The sequence below is a fragment of the Salvelinus sp. IW2-2015 genome, linkage group LG25 (assembly GCF_002910315.2).
Source record: "Salvelinus sp. IW2-2015 linkage group LG25, ASM291031v2, whole genome shotgun sequence".
NCBI lineage: Eukaryota > Metazoa > Chordata > Actinopteri > Salmoniformes > Salmonidae > Salvelinus > Salvelinus sp. IW2-2015.
In genome coordinates this window covers 7,933,396-7,947,357 of record NC_036865.1, presented here as the reverse complement: position 1 = coordinate 7,947,357, position 13,962 = coordinate 7,933,396, and the positions used below count along the sequence as shown (strand labels likewise).

The following is a 13,962-nucleotide window of genomic DNA, read 5'->3' as shown; positions in this document are numbered from 1 at the left end:
TATTTCCCGAGCCCTTATTACAGTCAACACACTATTTTATAGCAAAGAACATGATGTAATAACAGAATAAAAATAAAACAATATTTTTCCTCAATTAAAAAAAGTTGCCAGTGCAAAGTGATGTGCATTTCGCGCTTCTGGAACAGTTTCAATGAGTGATCATTTGAAATGGGCTTAGTTTGGCACATTGAAATAAAATTGAAAAAATTCAGGGTTACAAACCAAAATCGGTCTTTTCGACATAGGCCTACAGGCGCTCGATGTAGTTTATTCTGCCTGTTCTTTGGAATTTTCAATTCCACATTGTACACTGCATGGTGATGAATTACAGCCACGACATCTGTTTGGAGAGTAGGTTCTGATGAAAATACACTCTTTGTCTATGTTTAGGGGGTATATAGCCTAGGCTAACCATTTCTAAATGGCACTAGCAGTTCGCAAAGTAGCCTATGCGAAAATAGACTGGACGCAATTATTCTAAAACTGCAGCACGTTGTTGGAACACACATTTCCCTACTTTAATCCAGTSCATTTTGAATTTGTGATAAAACTCATCATGGAATGTAGCTTATAGCTTTCCCATCAGTTGAAATGTCATTTTCTTCCATGACAAGTAACAAAGCACATTCCATCAAAGAGTTTTACAGTATTTGAAACAAATTTGGGTCTCTGGTTTAAGATCGAGTTTTGACGTCTGTTTGAGTACTGGATTACTCATGCTCATCCCTAGTACCAGGATGATACAGCCCACCCCAGCTGTCACGTCTCAGGTATTATCAAGTTACTGCGGTGCCAGAGTGATGTGTTTGAGCTGCTCCAGCACCATACAGCAGAAGGGTCTAACTGAATTGAATTGTCCACAAAGGCCCATGTCTCCTCATTACAGCTGGGCAGATGGCTGGTTTACAGCATTAGAGGAAGAAATGTCAGGAGGAAATCTATTACCCTCCAAAACACAATCTAATTGCCCGCCTCCCTTCTAGCAGGAGCACAAATAAGAGCTGCTCTCCATCTTGCTCTCCTTCCCGCTCTTCTTTCCTACACAGGTTTTTCTCCCTCTGTCTTTGTCATAGGCTCATTACAGTCTAGTATAAACTAATACCATTTCCCTCCTTCTTATGGATCTATGTGAGTAAGGAGAGAGGGTGTGGGGAGAGACACATCAGGTGGATGACAGAGGACAGGTTTGTGGTGGAAGAGGAGAGGCTCGCGGAGTAAAAGCAGGCTCTGGTTTCGCCATCATGGAAGCCGATTGGTAAAATGGACAATTCAGGGGATGAAAGAAGTCTTTAAAAACCCATTTTGCCGTCTCATGGTGACACTGCGGTTCATGGCCCCTTTCTATTTCCTCCTTTCTCCCTTGTTGCCCTGCACACAGACCCACTTTCTCCAGCCAGTCATCTGCCCTTTGCGAGGGGATGGATGATAAAGGGAAATAAATGAAACACTGCAATTGCTAACCAAACGTCTAAAGCTTTTACCTCTCGTCCTTCTCATGCTGTTAGCTTCCCTTATGATTCCCCTTGTTGCTGTAAAGCATGGAGAGCTGGCAAAGGCCTGTGATTTCCTGTGATCCCCAGAGCAAAGCAGTCTTTCACACTCCTGGCAGTTAAACTAAACCGAGGAGCCGACGACATATCAGACCTGTATCAAATCATCAGTCAAATACCCCCTCTGGCCCCTCATTTGAGTTCAGATATGTTTGTATGACCGACCATCAGCCAGAATTACGGTTTGTTAAGAGTTTATTCATTTATTTCTATGTCTTGTGAATACATGCCCACTAAGAACATTGAGGATTGAGCAACACTATTTTTTATTATAGATGTTTATGTAGTGTATCAAGAGCATACATAATGTGTTGGAGTCAATATGAGACAAAAATATGTGTAAAGACACATCTCAATATCACACGTTGTGGATAATACTTATGATTTTATTTATTTTTGTTTTACCTTTATTTAACTAGGCAAGTCAATTAAGAACAAATTCTTTTTTTTCAATGACGGCCTAGGAACAGTGGGTTAACTGCCTTGTTCAGGGGCAGAAAGACAGATTTTTACCTTGTCAGCTCGGGGATTTGATCTCGCAACCTTTTGGTTACTAGCCCAAAGCTCTAACTACTAGGCTACCTGAAATCATGAACATATGTGACATGGAATGTCAATGGAATTGTGCACCCAGCCCAAAATAATTAAGGTATTTTCTTATTTGAAAAAGAATAAACGCAACATCTGTTTGTTTCTTTTACAAGAAACTCACCTGTCAACAATAGAAAGTGAAAGGTTTGGGCGAGCTTGGGATGGGTTGGCATTCTCCACCACTCAGTGGTGTAAAGTATTTAARTAAAAATACTTTGAAGTACTATTTAAGTCATATTTTGGGCTAGCTGTACTTTACTATTTATATTTTTGACAACTTTTACTCCACTACATTCCTAAAGAAAATAAGTACTTTTTTACATCACATTTTCCCTGACACCCCAAAGTACTCATTACAATTAGAATGCTCAGGCAGGACAGCAATATGTTCAAATTCACACACCTATCAATATAACGCATTGTCATCCCTACTCCCTCTGATCTGGCAGACTCACTAAACACAAATTCTGTGTTTGTAAATGATGTCTGAGTGTTCCCGTCTGTCCTGTAAGTAAATAAATGCTTAATATAAGGAATTTGATATACCTTTGCACTTTCACTCAAGTATGACAATTGAGTATTTTTCCACCTCTGTACTTAAGTACATTTCAAACCAGATACTTTTAGACTTTCTCAAGTAATAATTTACTGGATGAGTTTTTCACTTTTACTTGAGTAATTTTCTATTAAGGATGACAATTGAGTACTTTTTCCACCACTGCCTCCACTTACTCCACAAGATCCAGAGGAATATAAATTATCAATGAGTTAAAAAAGAAAATCTCATTTAAGTCTACAGAAATTACTACATACCCAAATGGACATTTTATAATGGTAAAAGGAAACCTGCCACAAGAAAAAGTTAATTTACTGAATTGATATTGCCCAAATGAAGATGACCCAAAGTTCATTAACGACCTTATTCTAAAATGATCTCAATGTAACTGGAATGTTATTTGGGGGTTAATTTTAACTGTGAGCGGGATGCAACTTTAGACAAGTCATCAATACTCCTATTACTCTCATGCCCATAACTCATATTCAAGAATGTACTTTTTATTGTAAACGTTTCTTTCTTTGACTGTGTTCCTTCATGTAAATACCTTCCTAGAATAATTACGGACCATAGCCCATTGTCCTTCACGCTTAAGATTAAACCTCCTATGCCAATAACAAAGACATGGCGTTTCAACACAATGTTACTTGGAGATAAGGAGTTTACCTCATATCTCAACACACAGACAGACATGTTTTGGGAAATAAATGTAGATAATTAAGTACTCCCAACTGTTGCCTTGGAAGCTCTTAAAGCATATAAACTCAGCAAAAAAAGAAACGTCCTCTCACTGTCAACTGCGTTYATTTTCAGCAAACTTAACATGTGTAAATATTTGTATGAACATAAGACTCAACAACTGAGACATAAACTCAACAAGTTCCACAGACATGTGACTAACAGAGATGGAATAATGTGTCCCTGAAAAAGGGGGGTCAAAATCAAAAGTAACTCACTATCTGGTGTGGCCAGATCTCCTCCTCAGACTGCACCAGATTTGGCAGTTCTTGCTGTGAGATGTTACCCCACTCTTCCACCAAGGCACCTGCAAGTTCCCAGACATTTCTGGGGGGAATGGCCCTAGCCCTCACCCTCCGATCCAACAGGTCCCAGACATGCTCAATGGGATTGAGGTCCGGGCTCTTCGCTAGCCATGGCAGAATACTGACATTCCTATTTATTGCCCTGGCCACATCTGCAGTCCTCATGCTTCCTTGCAGCATACCTAAGGCACGTTCACACAGATGAGCAGGGACCCTAGGCACCTTTCTTTTGGTGTTTTTCAGAGACAGTAGAAAGGCCTCTTTAGTGTCCTAAGTTTTCATAACTGTGACCTTAATTGCCTACCGTCTGTAAGCTGTTAGTGTCTTATTAACGACCATTCCACAGGTGCATGTTCATTAATTGTTTATGGTTCATTGAACAAGCATGGGAAATAGTGTTTAAACCCTTTACAGTGAAGATCTGTGTAGCTATTTAGATTTTTACGAATTATCTTTGAAAAAGGGACGTTTCTTTTTTTGCTGAGTTTATATGAGAGGTTGTATCATGTCTTAGTCTTTTTGTTAGAAAAACAAGACCAATGAAGAATTAGAAATAATAGAACAGAAAGAAAACACAGCTTAGATATAAATGTTGACACCCTTCAAACAGTTGAACACTTCTTAACTTAAATATAATATAATAAACACCCGGATGTTAGCATAGCAATGGATTTTTCCAGAATTAACTGTCTTTAAAACATTTTATGAAAAACTGTATCAATCCGAAAACAAGTTCAAAGAAAGATAAAACATTTCCTTAATAAGGCCGATTTACCAAGTATAGGCGAACCAGAGAAAATTTATATGGATAGAACATTTTTCCTAGGTGAGCTGGTGGAGGCCATTAATAGTCTACAAAATGAAAAATATCCTGGTAATGATCGTTTCCCAGTGGAATTTTACAGACATTTTCATCCCAAATTACTAAAGCCTATGTTACGTATGGTCACAGCAGTTGTAGAGAAAAATTAACTTCCCCAATCACTATGTTTGGCTACAATCACCCAGCTTAAAAAGAAAGATAAGGATTCATTGTCATGCGGATCCAACAACCCCAAAATCTCTTTTGAATGTGGATTATAAAATTATTGGTAAGATATTGGCTTTTCGCATAGAAATAGAAATACTAAAGTTGATTCACTTAGATCAAACAGGGTTCATACGGAATAGGATGGCTTCATACAATCTCTGCCGATTTTGAAATATTATCCATCATGCCAGGAACGTGAACGTTCCAAAAGTGGCAGTATCATTGGATGCCGAAAAAGCGTTAGATAGGTTATATTTGGTGGCTGTCTTAAAAAAGTTTGGTTTTTGTCTGGTGTATATTTCCTGAATTGAGCTATTGTATAAATAGCTATTGTATAAAACAAATTGTGGGTAGTTTGCCCCACCAAGATTTACATGCTAAAATCGCCACTGGTCCTATGACAACAACACGTCTGCCACGCTGATGCTCAACACGGGGGCCCCTCAGGGGTGTGTGCTTAGCCCCCTCCTGTACTCCCTGTTCACCCACGACTGTGTGGCCAAACACGACTCCAACACCATCATGAAGTTGCTGAAGACACAACAGTGGTAGGCCTGATCACCGACAACAATGAGACAGCCTATAGGGAGGAGGTCAGAGACCTGGCAGTGTGGTGCCAGGACAACAAGTTGGTTAGTTAGTTCGTATTTCTTGATCCACCCCAAAAAATTAACAAATTAATTATATACACACATTGACATGTTGCTACAAGATTCTCTAAACAAAATCATCAGACAAAGTTTATTTCCCATTCATCTGCTTGCTCTGGTGATGTTACATTTGGCTAGCACCGCAAATAACCACAGGTCTAGCGTAATGTGAAGGTAGAAAACGCTCACCTTACCTTCATTTCTGTGAAGACAGCCAACACTATGACTAAACCTGTAACTAGCATACGAGTCCAATGTTTGACGGCCACATTGTTTACAACAAAGTTAGCGAGCAGCAGTAATTACCCTGCTATCAACCCCTCTCTCCCCCCTCACTAATCTGTCTCCCCTAGCTCTTTGTCTGCGTCCTACAAAACGCAACTGTATTTTACTCAGGTTTATCACCCACTTAGTTTCAATTAAGAAACATACTGTAGTTTTAATGAAGCGCTAGCTTGTGCTAGGCATGTATTATCGACCTCCCTTTAGGACCTCTAGCTAAGCTAGACTATAATACAAATGTTAGCGACGACACGTTGTGGTGATCATTTTGAACTGCATACAATTACACCAGGATGATACATAACATGAAGCAAACAAATTGCAACTTTATTTCAAGCAACATSTATTTTTGAAATKAAATCAAATKAACTTTAAAAATATTCCTTTCTGCACACCCTCTTGATCGTGAAACTTGCTGATAATGTTTCTCTTCTGAGCAAGGCCGTAAGGCCTACCTCCATTTCAAGGGTAGGGCTTGCACTAATCGATCGATTTAATGAAGGCATGTGCAGTAGCTGTAGAAGTTAAATGTGGTATCCTTCAACATGGTAATCCTCATTAATTGTCTAATGATAAAGAAAAACCCACACACTGATCTTAACAGTATAAGCCTTTTCTTTGATTTCAAGTTAGTCATTTGCTAATAACACACAAGTTCTCAGATGTGAGTGCTTTTCCTATTTCTTATAGTATCATTTMAAAAATGGAGAAAACATCTCAGCAAAACGTAAAAAAAAAAAAAAATGTGTGAGGATTTGCGAATCCTGTTTCAGTATAGAAATGACAACCACATGTACAAGTGCATTGGACATGCCCACGAGAGCAATACTAATCCCATCATGTCTGCATTAAGCAGGCATGCCATAAATAATCTCTCATCCACTGTAACCAAAAGGGTATAGCATGGATAGTGGAGGCAAGAGAAAAATACCCTGGAGAGTGACCATAGTGAAGGGTCACTTTTACATGGGCTGCAAATTAGCTATGTAATGTATGAGTTCCATCCCTGTATGGCTGACCTGGCCAAGAACCCTAATCAAATTACACTTGTAGCTAGCATGCCAACCACTGAAGGAGAACAGTGAGTGTAACAGAATGAAGTAAATTGGCGCATAATTGCAGGAGGGGATCCTCCCGTAGCCGAGATGCTTACAGTATTAAAATATAGATACATTCATGATTGACAGGTGGAGACACTGCTTCCAAGTCTCAGGGGGGAATGACATCACAATGGCTACTAGAACTCACCTGCAGCTCACGTCTGCTACAGTCACACCCCTTTCACCTCCTCCTATGCCACCGACAGTATAACTCAGTTCACAGTCTGCTCTGCTGGCTGCTGAGGTTGATGAGGACAAGGAGGTCAGTGAGTGTAACAGAGGGGTGAGTGTGTGGCACATGTGAGCTAGTTGACAGGTGAGTGCTAGGCTCTCTCTCAACTCATTCTTCCTCGATTCCTCATCTCCTTCTAAAMACCCAGTGGAGAAGAAAGTCAGAGGGGAGGGACCTTGTACCTTCTTCTCCAATACAGTTGCAATACAATACAGGTGAGGAGAYAGGATGCGAGTAATCAACGAAAGACAAATTGAGACAAAGCCCTAGTAGCCATCGTGTGGTGATGTCACCCACCCTGAGACCTAAAGTACTGTTATCCTAGCTCAACTAAGATCAAGATTTTGGTATGATGATGGATGCTGCTTTGTGGATATGTGGTGCTGTTGAGGACAGGGCTGTTGCGGTGACCATAATACCGCCACACCAGCAGTCATGAGTCATGACCGCAGCAAAATTGCACATGACCGTTGAGTCGCGGAATCTCTTATATACTCTTGGACATGCTATGGTAGTATCCAACTCGCTAATGTCTCTGTTGTCCTTCTAACCCCTCTGACATCAATACAATCGAAAATCAAAAAACACAAAACAGTATCGTGCTTTTAACTCACCTCACTGTCATTGATCAATGTAAAGAAAGAAGATCAAYAACAGGCTGAAACTGAGTGGAAAACAAGGTCATTGTCAAAGCCAAACAACGAAATGGACAGCGCTTTCTAAGGTGATGATTAATTCAAAACACCCATAAACATAGAGCTTATACATACGCATAGGCCTACATATGAGCCCAAGCCTGAAATAATTTTTTATAAAAATAAAGATTTTGCCATTCCTCATACAATACATATCCTATCGCATATTAAGCACTGCTGAAAAACATTTAAAAAACTGATTTAAGATGTCTTTAATTAAACTAGCCTATATTCCAAAATTATACAAATTCTAGTAATCGGCTTTGAGGGTGGACTGTGTTGTTATGCATACTGGATGGACGGGTTACCTTATGCTACGCTCCAAACTTTCTATTCATGCATCTGGGAGAGAATGTATAGGCCTAGGCGATGCAGTTGGATCATTGATTGTGCAGGGCGGCATACAGAGTTAGCCTACAATAGTGAATTTGTATCTGCCTAGTAATAGGGAATTTTTATAATTAATAAGATGACACATTAGGCTACCCTTAGCTACAGAATTTCTAACCACTGTGGGTTTCCATCTCCTCCCCTTTCTCCATCATCACTTTCTCAGGCATGCAGAAAGTTGAATTAAGTAGGTTTTGTTGTGAAAATATGTTACTTTCAATGTTCCCAAACAGATTTCACATGGTTTCCCAAAATAAGCACTTGTTAGCTGCCAGAACAGACAGGCGGGAAAGCTGCTTCCATTCCCTATTTGAGTGTATAACCGGATGATGTCATTTTTCCCTATGCCCCTGTTCCTGCCCATTTGATAACGGGCCATTCTAAATCAAAACGAATTCAACATATTAGCCGCGTCCACAGAGCATGCGCAGACCAGCTGGCTGGAGTGTTTACGGACATATTCAATCTCTCCCTATCCCAGTCTTCTGTCTCTACTTGCTTCAAGATGTCCACCATTGTTCCTGTAACCAATAAAGAAAATGTAACAGAACTAAATGGCTATCGCCCTGTAGCACTCACTCCTGTCATCATGAAGTGCTTTGAGAGGCTAGTTAAGGATCATATCACATCCACCTTACCTGACATCCTAGACCCACTTCAATTTGCATACCGCCCTAATAGATTCACAGACGATGCAATCGCCATCGCACTGCACACTGCCCTAACCCATCTGGACAAGAGGAATACCTTTGTAAGAATGGTTCATTGACTACAGCTCAAGCTTCAACACGATAGTACCCTCTAAGCTCATCATTAAGCTTGGGTCCGTGGGTCTGAATCTCGCCCTGTGGAACTGGGTCCTGGAATTCCTGACGGGCCCCAGGCGGTGAAGGTAGGAAACAACACAGGGGCCACACAAGGGTGTGTGCTCAATCCCCTCCTGTACTCCCTGTTCACCCATGACTGCGTGGCCATGCACGCCTCCAACTCAATCATCAAGTTTGCAGACGACACAACAGTAGTAGGCCGGATTACCAACAATGATGAGACAGCCTACAGGGAGGAGGTGAGGGCCCTGGTGGAATGGTGCCAGGAAAATATAACCTCTACCTCAACAAAACAAAGGAGCTGATCGTGGACTTCAGGAGACAGCAGAGGGAGCACGCCCCCATCCAAATCAACGGGACCGCAGTRGAGAAGGTGAAAAGCTTCAAGTTCCTCGGCGTACACATCACTGACAATCTGAAATGGTCGACCCACACAGTGTGGTGAAGAAGGCGCAAATGGCGTCTCTTCAACCTCAGGAGGCTGAAGAAATTCGGCTTGGCCCCTAACATGCTGACCACACCACTCGCGTCTCGTGCAGGAGCATTGCAAAATAAATGTACATGTTATTCAAATCATTGCACCCACACTGCTCGCACGCGTCAACGAGTGTCTGCATAGCCAGCCACTAAAATAGAACTTCATTCTATTTGTGACGCTTGACACGCTGCAAGTTCCGCATCTCCAATCTCCTCATTGGCTTTTAGGAGCATATACCCACGTGGGTGATTGAAAGATGAACTGAGGTCCACACTCCAGTCCAGTTGGTGGCGGTAATGCACCTTAAAGTTGGTTGCCAACTGCTATATCAAGTCTGGAAGTCCTGCCTCCCACCAATTCATTAGTTCTCACAACGAACATACTTCCCGTACTTCCTGTAAACAAAAGCCAATGTGGGTGCTTTATTGTCCATCCAGGATGGATATTTTTCTTTGGCATCACCTTCCATTCAAATAATCACATACATTCTCACATCATATTTAAACCAGTCAGTCCATCATGTTGCATCCACTAACAACATAGAGGACATTAATACATCCACTCACAACACAGAGGACATTAATACATCCACTAACAACACAGAGGACATTAATACATCCACTAACAACAGAGGAATTAATACATCACTAACAACAGAGGACATTAATACATCCACTAACAACAGAGGACATTAATACATCGACTAACAACAGAGGACATTAATACATCCACTAACAACAGAGGACATTTATACATCCACTAACAACATAGGACATTAATACATCCACTCACAACACAGAGGACATTAATACATCCACTAACAACACAGAGGACATTAATACATCCACTAACAACAGAGGACATTAATACATCCACTAACAACAGAGGACATTAATACATCCACTAACAACAGAGGACATTAATACATCCACTAACAACAGAGGACATTAATACATCCACTAACAACAGAGGACATTAATACATCCACTAACAACAGAGGACATTAATACATCCAACAACAGAGGACATTAATACATCCACTAACAACAGAGGACATTAATACATCACTAACAACAGAGGACATAATACATCCACTAACAACAGAGGACATTAATACATCCACTAACAACAGAGGACATTAATACATCCACTAACAACAGAGGACTTTATACATCCACTAACAACAGAGGACAATTATACATCCACTAACAACAAGGACATTAATACATCCACTAACAACAGAGGACATTAATACATCCACTAACAACAGAGGACATTAATACATCCACTAACAACAGAGGACATTAATACACATCCACTAACAACAGAGGACATTAATACATCCACTAAACAACAGAGGACATTAATACATCCACTCACAACACAGAGGACATTAATACATCCACTAACAACAGAGGACATTAATACATCCACTAACAACAGAGGACATAATACATCCACTAACAACAGAGGACATAATACATCACTAACACAGAGGACATTATACATCACTAACAACAGAGGACATTAATACATCCACTAACAACAGAGGACATAATACATCACTAAAACAGAGGACTATAATACATCCACTAACAACAGAGGACATTAAATACATCCACTAACACACAGAGGACATTTAATACATCCACTAACAACAGAGGACAATAATAATTCACCGTCACAAATGACCGCTGACCCAACTGCACTGGATAGATAAGTACATATACCAATACGATTTCCATTGCATTTAGTAATCCAACAGCACAGGGAACTAATTAATGTTTGAACACGTTCTTCTTGGCCATGAGCATTCTGAAGCGCCTGCCAGAGGGAAGCCTCTTGAACTAAGGGTGTAGAGGGTGGGAGGGGGYCGCCAACGACAGCCATTACCTTCGTTTTGGTTTCCTTGTGGAACAGACTGCTCAACTGTGCCTTTGGTCAACCAATTACTTTCCTGGCTGTGTTTACTATTCTGGTCAGTTTTCTTTTGCTCCTCATGCTCAGATTACCATACCAGACTGTCATATTGAACGTGAGGATGCTCTTCACCAAGCTGCTGTACACCCTCTCCAGAACATCCTGGCTGACCCCAAACCCCTTTAATTTCCTGATTAAGAACAGGTGCTTGCGTGCTTGCTTATTTAAAAACACAGTCTGCATTCTCTGTAAAACTCAGCTTGTTATCAATTTGTGTCCYTAGGTATCTAAAATACTCAACCACCTCCACTGGTTGGTCGTTCAGAGATGGTGGTTGGGACATTGGTAAGTTGTTGTCATTGATGATCAACTCCTTTGTCTTTCCCACATTGAGGTGGAGGCCACTTGACCGGCACCATTCTTGAAGGTTGATGKCCWGTTTAAAAWAGCTGTCCCCATCTGACGTAGCATCTTTAAAAAATAGTCCCACCAGAGCCATGTCATCCGCATACTTAAAAACATTGTTTCCTTGGATYTTCATCTCGTTAGTGTAGATAGAGAACAACAGCAGTGAAGCCYGTGTTCAGGGTCAGCTCAKCAAAGAGGGCCCCATTCTGTGGGAGGTCAGTTTTAAAATCCTTGATCCAACCKGCGAGGCCTCCGTTGACATTCAGRTCCAGTAGTCATTTCAGCAGATTGTGTATTTGCATTGTATTGAAAGCTGAACTAAAATCATTAAATAAAACGTTTGCATATGCTTTTACATGTAAAGGTGACTAGCCACCATGCTCAGCAAGGTCAGGGTCGCATCCTCAGTCTTCCTCTGTGCCTTATAGGCAACCTGTAACGGATCCAGTTGATCTGCTATGGAAAGGGTTAGGTGCTTACTAACAACCCTTTCCATGCATTTGGCCAAAAGGAGGGCCACAGGTCGAAAGTCATTTGGTGATTTGGCCCCTGACTTCTTAGGCACCGGGACGACACCTTCCAATATTGTTGCACTGTACATGTGCTCAGCAGGAGTTGAAACAGTCGTGTGAGAACTCCCTTGAGCTGGTCAGCGCAGACCTTCAGTACTTTACCCCGTTGTCCGTCTGGGACCGGTGCTTTGTGTGGCTTAATATTTAACAAGCATGAGGCCACCTCATTCTCTGTTATCTAGACAGGAGAACATTTAGGGATACTCTCACATATTTGTTTACATTCKTCTTTAAAATCCATAGTATCAAATCCTCCATAAAGACAGTTTAGGTCGTTTACAAAGGATGAACAGTCTGCCATATTAATGTTCTCTTTTCCTTTCTCTTCCCATCATTGCATTAAGCCCTTCCCATGCTTGTCTTTGATTGCCTGTACAGAACCTCTGCTCCACTTTATCCTTTGTTGGGTTCTGAGAATATGAAATATACTTATTCATGTCACCGAGSGAGAGAGCTTAATGTATAACGTTTACATTATATGAGGGATTCTATTGAAATATTGAGTGCTTAGGGTTAGAGGGTCTACACCAGAAGTTAATGGTTATCTGTAGGAGGAGGGTATATAGTGTGTACAATTAAGCTTGTAAGGTGCTGAGTGCAGGGAAAGCGATCACATGTGGCAGGCATTGATAAGGGGAGAGAGCCATGGAGTAGTGATGAAGGGGGTTGAGGTCAGGTCACGTTAAGGGAGAAAGAAAGGTTTATGGCCCGTATCACTTAGTGTCCTGCTGAGTAAAGATACAATGTTTTTACAGATGTGTAGGAGGAGACTCAGCMTAGGAGGAAGGGTTAAATATCAGTGCTTGTGTGAAAATATCTTTGTCTAAATGCAGCTGTATTGACCCTCTGTGAAGAATAAACTTGGGTAAGCTTTCATAGTGTCYGTAGAGTTGTTTTTATCTGAGAATTAGAACCGAACACCTTGAAGTCCTTTTTTTTTCTTTCATATTTCTAACCTGAATTCATTTTCTWTCTCCTTTACAGCATCAGTATCTCCTTTCGGGAATGTAATCTWCCTTTCATTGAGGCATATTTTCAAGTCCTTAGACACGCAGGGCTTGTTGGGAAATACTCAGACAGTTTTTGTGTTAATGACAGTATCCTCGCACGTCTTCAAAATACTACAAGGATCCAACTAAAAAATATGCGGTCTGGAGAGAGATTGCAAAGACCATGCGCATTTCAGAGGAAGTATAACAACCCAATGTTCATCCTCGGTATAAAACAAACCAGCTAGCTGAATGTGAATGGCATGTGTGCTGTATGCTTTTTCTTTTAATACAGAAATCCTCCAAAGCCAACAGTCATGTGAGAAAATTAGGTTCATGTTTTTTTGTTCATTGTTGAAATAATGGTGGAATTGTACAATAGTTGCAAAGTGTAGAATGAATACACAAAACAAATGAAGATGTTGTCAAAGTTGAACTTACTGTCCCACGTTGATACATCAAGTAGAAGTATTTTTTAACCACACACACACACACACACACACAGCATCGAAGTAGGCCTAGATACAACCATTCTTTCCTGGAAGTAAATTCTGCCTTCCACAGAGGTGAAATACTTAGTAAACTTTTCCCAGACAGAAACTGCCTCCTGGCTCTGTTGGCCTTGATGGCTATGCCTCTCATGCCTTAC

At 40.8% G+C, this 13,962-nt stretch overlaps 1 protein-coding gene and 1 long non-coding RNA gene across 2 annotated transcripts in view; one reads left to right on the top strand and one right to left on the bottom strand.

Moving 5' to 3' along the window:
- LOC111952041 (serine/threonine-protein kinase 32C) overlaps positions 1–13,962 on the bottom strand; it is a 155,738-nt gene that overhangs the window by 58,664 nt on the left and 83,112 nt on the right. The gene's annotated exons all lie outside the window — the stretch shown is intronic.
- The window catches only part of LOC139022997 (uncharacterized), a 33,370-nt gene that overhangs the window by 16,023 nt on the left and 3,385 nt on the right, over positions 1–13,962 (top strand). The window lies entirely within an intron of this gene.